The sequence below is a fragment of the Drosophila yakuba genome, unplaced genomic scaffold (genome assembly GCF_016746365.2).
Source record: "Drosophila yakuba strain Tai18E2 unplaced genomic scaffold, Prin_Dyak_Tai18E2_2.1 Segkk51_quiver_pilon_scaf, whole genome shotgun sequence".
NCBI classification, from domain to species: domain Eukaryota; kingdom Metazoa; phylum Arthropoda; class Insecta; order Diptera; family Drosophilidae; genus Drosophila; species Drosophila yakuba.
In genome coordinates, this window is record NW_025048818.1 from 251940 (window position 1) to 260851 (window position 8912).

General features: G+C 41.6%; 1 pseudogene; it reads left to right on the plus strand.

The window, feature by feature from the left end:
- The first annotated feature begins 2754 nt into the window (after positions 1 to 2754).
- Positions 2755 to 2907, plus strand: LOC120322304 (annotated as a pseudogene).
- The last annotated feature ends 6005 nt before the right edge of the window (positions 2908 to 8912 follow it).

Consider the following 8912-nt stretch of genomic DNA (forward strand, 5'->3'; position numbering starts at 1 on the left):
TTGTACGAGGGTATGCAGTAATAGCCCGACCGCTAACAAATTTGTTAAAGAAGGACACCGAGTTTATATTCGAAGCCGAGCAAATGAGCGCAATGAACCAGCTGAAGGATATACTGTCGAATGAACCTGTCCTGCAGTTGTATAACAGAGAAGCACCAACCGAACTACATACTGATGCTTCTATGAATGGATTTGGTGGCATATTAATGCAGAGATTCGGAGGCGAACTTCATCCAGTTGCATATTGGAGCAAGAAAACTTCAGCAGCAGATTCAAAGCGCCACAGTTATATTTTAGAAGTTAAAGCTGCGTATCTGTCGGTCAAGAAGTTTCGCCATTACTTACTGGGAGTCGAGTTCAAGTTGCTCACCGATTGCTCAGCGTTTTCTCAGACGGTGAAGAAGAAGGATGTACCCAGGGAAGTAGCTGAATGGATTCTGTATCTTGAAGATTTCACATTCCAAGTTGAGCATCGTGCTGGAGATAAAATGAAACACGTCGACAGTCTGAGTCGCTATCCGATGGATGTTTTTGTAGTAGCGTCGGAGATCTCAGTTCAAATAAAGGCAGCTCAGCAGAAAGATAACTATATCTCAGCAGTTCTCGAAGTTATCAAGTCGCAGCCCTACAAGGACTTCCAATTAAAGGGAGGATTACTTTTCAAAGTAGTGGATGGTAATGAGGTCATAGTCGTCCCTAAATCAATGGAGAACGAAATAATAAAGGAAGCACATGATATTGGGCATTTTGCCCTGCAGAAAACTATGCATTCCTTGCAGCAACATTTTTGGATCCCGCATATGGAGAAAAAAGTAGGCCAAATCATCAACAACTGCGTGAAATGTATTCTGATAAACAAGAAGGTTGGAAAGAAAGAAGGTCAGCTGTTCTGTATTGACAAGGGAGATAAGCCACTACATACTCTTCATGTTGATCATCTCGGACCGATGGATGCGACTTCTAAGCAGTATAGGTTTATCTTTGCAGCCGTGGATGCATTCACCAAGTTTGTGTGGTTATTCCCAACCAAAAGCACTGGAAGCGACGAGGTCGTGAAGAAGTTGCAGGAATGGTCAGCTGTCTTTGGCCACCCACTTCGTCTCATAAGCGATAGAGGAGTCGCGTTTACGTCAAATCAATTCCAAGAGCATATGACCACAAATGGAATTGAGCATGTGTGGACTACAACAGGAGTTGCCAGAGGAAACGGACAAATTGAACGTGTAAACAGATGCATTATCTCAATGATAGCTAAATTGTCTGCTGAAGATCCATCCAAGTGGTATAAGTTTGTAGCGCAAGTTCAAGGAGCTATAAATTCGCATGTCCACTGCTCCACAAAGAAGACCCCGTTCCAGTTACTATTTGGGGTACAAATGCACAACAAAGTGAGCGATAATGTGTTGTCGTTGCTGGAGGAAGAAATAGCCAATGATTTCGATCAAGAAAGAAACCAGATGAGAATGGAGGCCCGAAGACAAATTCAAGAAGCCCAAAAAACGTACAAGAGGAACTACGACAAGAACCGAGTCATGGAAAGGCTCTACAAAGAAGGTGACCTGGTTGCTATTAAGCGAACTCAATTTGTGGCTGGTAAAAAATTGGCCAGTTCGTTCATCGGTCCATACACAGTAACCAAGGTGAAGCGAAATGGGCGTTACGATGTTAAGAAGGCAGCATTCGGTGAAGGACCAGCTCTTACTTCTACCAGTGTTGATAACATGAAGCTTTGGAAATATGTAGCGGATAACGAAGATGCTGCGTCGTCTGGGTCAGACTCAGATTATCAGGATGGCCGAATGTAAAGTAGAGTTGGCTATCGATAGCTATCAACGTGCCCACTAAGGGATAGCATTACGATAGTTTTTAAGGAAGTAACATCACTAGCGTCGAGAAAATATAGCGAGTGCAAGGCATACGAAGAGCAGAAAATTACCATAAGATCGTAAAAAGTTAGAGTCCAGTTGTCAAGTTGAAAGTAGTCGTCGAGGGATCAAGTCCGAGCATATAAGTTGGTGTGTCGGAGGGTCAAGTCGTCGAGTCGTTGAGTCTTCAAGTTGCAGCCATCGCCAGCAGAGCCGAGGAGGCGCCATCTCAGTTAATTGTCATCCCGCAAGCTTTTGTTACACATCCAGCATAATTCTATTAATAAACTGGCTATAATGCCTTACATAAATGTGGCTGGCAACCACAAAGGTAATGTGATTGGGGACCACATTACCACATATGTATGTTAAAAGTGACTGTTGACCACATTTTAACATTTCTATTAAAATTTAATGTTGTGTGATGGGTAGCGTTGGCTCACAACATTAAATTAAATAAACGGCATTCAAATAAAAATAAACAATGCATTTCCTAATAATTCGAACATTCGAAATCAAATAAAAATGGTAACAAAAAAATTGTGTGTATATGGACCATAATATACACGCGTTGCGAATATGTATTGTTCATCTAAGTTATGAGCATACGTTGGCTAATGCAACAACCTAAAATATACAATGTTGTACCTGGCATCCATCAGGTTAATGTTTTATATAAATTGCAGTATGTATCGCCCATATTGGTTAATTACAAATAAAATATAATTACATGATTCATAATGCTTATATGAAACTAAGACATTTCGCAGCATTTATTTTAGGTATAAAAATACATTTATTGAAGGAATTGATATATGCCAGTAAAATGGTGTATTTTTAATTTCTTTCAATAAAAAAATTATTGACAATATATAGAAATAAATTATAAAACTCTAAGCGGTGGATCACTCGGCTCATGGGTCGATGAAGAACGCAGCAAATTGTGCGTCATCGTGTGAACTGCAGGACACATGAACATCGACATTTTGAACGCATATCGCAGTCCATGCTGTTATGTACTTTAATTAATTTTATAGTGCTGCTTGGACTACATTTTTTAAATTTGTATAAGCATATGGTATATTATTGGATAAAATAATAATTTTATTCATAATATTAAAAACTATATATGAAAAACATTATCATCCTCACATTTGGATGTGAAAAACGAAGAGAAATATTTTCTTTTTCAATCAAATAATACTGAGAAATGTCTAAAAAAAATTGAATTATTTTTCATCTAGGATTGTCTCTTATTAATGATTCGAAAATAGAAATAAAATTGGTTATATTATTATTCTTCGTTGGTTCGTTAATGGATAATACTATGCTACAAGAAATAATGGATATATTACAACGAATTTATTAAAATGTTTTATCATTATATATTAAGAATTAATGGCAATAAAAAGTTATATACAACCTCAACTCATATGGGACTACCCCCTGAATTTAAGCATATTAATTAGGGGAGGAAAAGAAACTAACAAGGATTTTCTTAGTAGCGGCGAGCGAAAAGAAAACAGTTCAGCACTAAGTCACTTTGTCTATATGGCAAATGTGAGATGCAGTGTATGGAGCGTCAATATTCTAGTATGAGAAATTAACGATTTAAGTCCTTCTTAAATGAGGCCATTTACCCACAGAGGGTGCCAGGCCCGTATAACGTTAATGATTACTAGATGATGTTTCCAAAGAGTCGTGTTGCTTGATAGTGCAGCACTAAGTGGATGGTAAACTCCATCTAAAACTAATTATATCCATGAGACCGATAGTAAACAAGTACCGTGAGGGAAAGTTGAAAATAACTCTGAATAGAGAGTTAAACAGTACGTGAAACTGCTTAGAGGTTAAGCCCGATGAACCTGAATATCCGTTATGGAAAATTCATCATTAAAATTGTAATATTTAAATAATATTATAAGGATAGTGTGCATTTTTTCCATATAAGGACATTGTAATCTATTAGCATATCCCAAATTTATCATAAAATATAACTTATAGTTTATTCAAATTAAAGTGCTTGCATTTTAAAACAGAATAAATGTTATTAATTTGATAAAGTGCTGATAGATTTATATGATTACAGTGCGTTAATTTTTCGGAATTATATAATGGCATAATTATCATTGATTTTTATGTTTATTATATGCACTTGTATGATTAACAATGCGAAAGAATTAGGATACCTTCGGGACCCGTCTTGAAACACGGACCAAGGAGTCTAACATATGTTCAAGTTATTGGGATATAAACCTAATAGCGTAATTAACTTGACTACTAATGGGATTAGTTTTTTAACTATTTATAGCTAATTAACACAATCCCGGGGCGTTCTATATAGTTATGTATAATGTATATTTATATTATTTATGCCTCTAACTGGAACGTACCTTGAGCATATATGCTGTGACTTGATCAGGTTGAAGTCAGGGGAAACCCTGATGGAAGACCGAAACAGTTCTGAGTATAGGGGCGAAAGACCAATCGAACCATCTAGTAGCTGGTTCCTTCCGAAGTTTCCCTCAGGATAGCTGGTGCATTTTAATATTATATAAAATAATCTTATCTGGTAAAGCGAATGATTAGAGGCCTTAGGGTCGAAACGATCTTAACCTATTCTCAAACTTTAAATGGGTAAGAACCTTAACTTTCTTGATATGAAGTTCAAGGTTATGATATAATGTGCCCAGGTAAGCAGAACTGGCGCTGTGGGATGAACCAAACGTAATTTTACGGTGCCCAAATTAACAACTCATGCAGATACCATGAAAGGCGTTGGTTGCTTAAAACAGCAGGACGGTGATCATGGAAGTCGAAATCCGCTAAGGAGTGTGTAACAACTCACCTGCCGAAGCAACTAGCCCTTAAAATGGATGGCGCTTAAGTTGTATACCTATACACTACCGCTAAAGTAGATGATTTATATTACTTGTGATATAAATTTTGAAACTTTAGTGAGTAGGAAGGTACAATGGTATGCGTAGAAGTTTTTGGCGTAAGCCTGCATGGAGCTGCCATTGGTACAGATCTTGGTGGTAGTAGCAAATAATCGAATGAGACCTTGGAGGACTGAAGTGGAGAAGGGTTTCGTGTGAACAGTGGTTGATCACGAGTCAGTCGGTCCTAAGTTCAAGGCGAAAGCCGAAAATTTTCAAGTAAAACAAAAATGCCAAACTACATAAAAAAGCGAATTATAATACACTTGAATAATTTTGAACGAAAGGGAATACGGTTCCAATTCCGTAACCTGTTGAGTATCCGTTTGTTATTAAATATGGGCCTCGTGCTCATCCTGGCAACAGGAACGACCATAAAGAAGCCGTCGAGAGATATCGGAAGAGTTTTCTTTTCTGTTTTATAGCCGTACTACCATGGAAGTCTTTCGCAGAGAGATATGGAAGATGGGCTAGAAGAGCATGACATATACTGTTGTGTCGATATTTTCTCCTCGGACCTTGAAAATTTATGGTGGGGACACGCAAACTTCTCAACAGGCCGTACCAATATCCGCAGCTGGTCTCCAAGGTGAAGAGTCTCTAGTCGATAGAATAATGTAGGTAAGGGAAGTCGGCAAATTATATCCGTAACTTCGGGATAAGGATTGGCTCTGAAGATTGAGATAGTCGGGCTTGATTGGGAAACAATAACATGGTTTATGTGCTCGTTCTGGGTAAATAGAGTTTCTAGCATTTATGTTAGTTTCTTGTTCCCCGGATAGTTTAGTTACATAGCCAATTGTGGAACTTTCTTGCTAAAATTTTTAAGAATACTATTTGGGTTAAACCAATTAGTTCTTATTAATTATAACGATTATCAATTAACAATCAATTCAGAACTGGCACGGACTTGGGGAATCCGACTGTCTAATTAAAACAAAGCATTGTGATGGCCCTAGCGGGTGTTGACACAATGTGATTTCTGCCCAGTGCTCTGAATGTCAAAGTGAAGAAATTCAAGTAAGCGCGGGTCAACGGCGGGAGTAACTATGGGGTAAAGGTGAGTAGAGGGGGAGTATTTTTATACTCTGCAACTCATAAGTCTTGCCTTTACTCAAGTCGACTCAAAACCTCCTCGTGGTGTTTCCCGGTAATGTTAAACTTGTTTAGCAGCTAATTTGAGCGGCGAATCTTTCCGAAAGGGTTGGTTCCCCTGACGAAAGATAATCATATTGGTACCACAAATTTACAAAACGAGCCTCGGATATTTACTAATGATCTGTTGACGACACGACCCTCCGTGGATCACGTCCCGGAGGACCAATATGAACCAAACGCAGCGGCTACTCTATCAAGGGTTCCCTGCACAGTATGTGACCGGTCCTTTAACAGTAAGAGAGGACTCCGTGTTCACATGCGATCTCGGCACCCAGACGAACTTGATAAAGAACGTCGACGTGTCGATATAAAAGCAAGGTGGAGTGAGGAAGAGAAGTGGATGATGGCGAGAAAGGAGGTTGAGCTCATGGCAAATGGTTTTAAACACATAAACAAGCAACTAGCGGTGTATTTTGCAAACCGTAGCGTCGAAGCCATTAAAAAGCTGAGACAGAGGAGCGATTATAAGGAGAAAATAGAGCAGATAAGAGGGCAATCCGCTCTCGCCCCAGAAGTTGCTAATCTAACCATAAGGCGCCGCCCTATTAGAAGTGAGCAAGACCACCAAGTACCAACGTCAGAAGCATCTCCAATCACTCCGCTCGAACAGTCGAACAGGGAAATTTTGCGGACGCTGCGTGGGTATAGCCCCGTAGTATGCCCTTCCAAATGGAGAGCCCAAGAACTACAAACTATCATTGATAGGGCCGAATTTGAGGGAAAGGAAACCACTCTCCAATGCTTATCGCTCTACCTCCAGGGAATTTTTCCGGTACAGGGTGTACGACACACGCTGACGAGGCCTCCTCGGAGACCTCGGAATAGGAGGGAAAGCAGAAGGCAGCAGTACGCTGTCATCCAGCGAAACTGGGATAAGCATAAAGGAAGGTGCATTAAGTCCCTGCTTAATGGAACTGATGAATCGGTAATGCCAAGCCGAGAATTTATGGAGCCCTACTGGAGAGAAGTAATGACTCAGCCTAGCCCAAGCTCTTGCGATGGAGAAGTGATTCGTACGGATCACTCGCTTGAGACGGTATGGTCTGCAATAACGGAGCAAGACCTTAGGGCATCAAGAGTTTCATTATCTTCATCTCCGGGGCCTGACGGGGTAACTCCAAAAACTGCCAGGGAGGTGCCGTCAGGTATTATGCTACGCATAATGAACCTAATTCTATGGTGCGGTAACTTACCTCACTCTATCCGACTGGCCAGAACCATATTCATCCCGAAGACGGTGACGGCAAAGCGACCGCAAGACTTTCGTCCAATATCGGTTTCTTCCGTCCTGGTAAGACAGCTAAATGCCATCTTGGCAACCCGATTGGGTATAGGCATAGCCATAAGTACTTTAAATCTTGCTACATCGCCAACTTAGATGTTAGCAAGGCATTTGACTCATTGTCACATGCAGCAATATATGGGACATTACGAGCTTATGGTGCGCCGAAGGGTTTTGTTGACTATGTACAGAAGACGTACGAGGGAGGTGGTATCAGTCTCAACGGGGAAGGTTGGTGTTCAGAGGAATTCGTGCCTGCTAGAGGAGTGAAGCAGGGCGACCCTTTGTCTCCCATTCTATTTAACTTGGTCATCGACCGGTTACTTAGAGCCCTACCTAGCGAGATTGGTACCAAGGTCGGAAATGCCATGATAAACGCTGCTGCATTTGCAGATGATTTGGTACTATTTGCGGAAACTCGGATGGGACTTCAAACTTTGTTGGACAAGACTATGGACTTTTTATCCATCGTCGGCCTTAAACTTAATGCTGATAAGTGCTTTACTGTCGGTATTAAGGGCCAGCCGAAACAGAAGTGTACTGTGCTAGAGGCACAGAGCTTCTGCGTAGGCTCGAGAGAGATTCCAACACTGAAGCGTACTGACGAGTGGAAGTATCTCGGTATACATTTCACTGCAAGTGGGAGGGTTCGATGCAATCCGGCAGAGGACATTGGTCCAAAGCTACAAAGATTGTCAGAGGCCCCCCTTAAGCCACAACAGAGGTTGTTCGCCCTTCGGACTGTCCTGATCCCACAACTCTATCACAAGTTATCCCTTGGGAGTGTGACGATAGGCGTCTTACGAAAGACTGACAAGCTAATACGTTTCTATGTGCGAAGATGGCTAAATCTTCCGTCGGATGTGCCGATAGCATTCGTTCATGCCCCCCAAAATGTGGGGTCTCGGAATTCCATCACTAAGATGGGTAGCACCAATGTTACGACTTAGACGATTGAGCAACATAAAATGGCCCCACCTCGTACAATCCGAGGAAGCCAGCTCCTTCATCGAAGCGGAAAAACAAAGGGCCCAAGGTAGATTGATAGCTGAACAAAATGAATTGTTATCGCGTCCGGCAATAGAAAAGTATTGGGCGAACAGGTTGTACCTCTCCGTTGATGGTGGCGGACTCCGTGAAGCGGGCCACTATGGTCCCCAACACGGGTGGGTTAGTCAGCCCACGCATTTACTAACAGGAAAGGAATATTTAGACGGTATTCGGCTGCGGATAAATGCCCTACCCACAAAGTCTCGCACTACGAGGGGAAGGCACGAATTGGAGAGGCAGTGTCGTGCAGGATGTGATGCTCCCGAAACAACAAACCACATTATGCAAAAATGCTATCGTTCGCATGGGAGGCGAGTAGCTAGACACAACTGCGTAGTAAATCGAATCAAGCGGGGACTTGAGGAGAGAGGCTGCGTGGTCATTGCCGAACCAAGTCTGCAGTGCGAATCCGGCCTTAATAAACCGGACCTGGTGGTACTCCGACAAAATCACATTGATGTGATTGACGTGCAGGTTGTGACAGACGGACATTCTATGGACGAAGCGCATCAGCGCAAAATCAATAGATACGACAGACCGGACATACGAACTGAATTGCGTCGCCGATTCGAAGCCGCAGGTGACATCGAGTTTCATTCTGCCACCCTAAACTGGAGG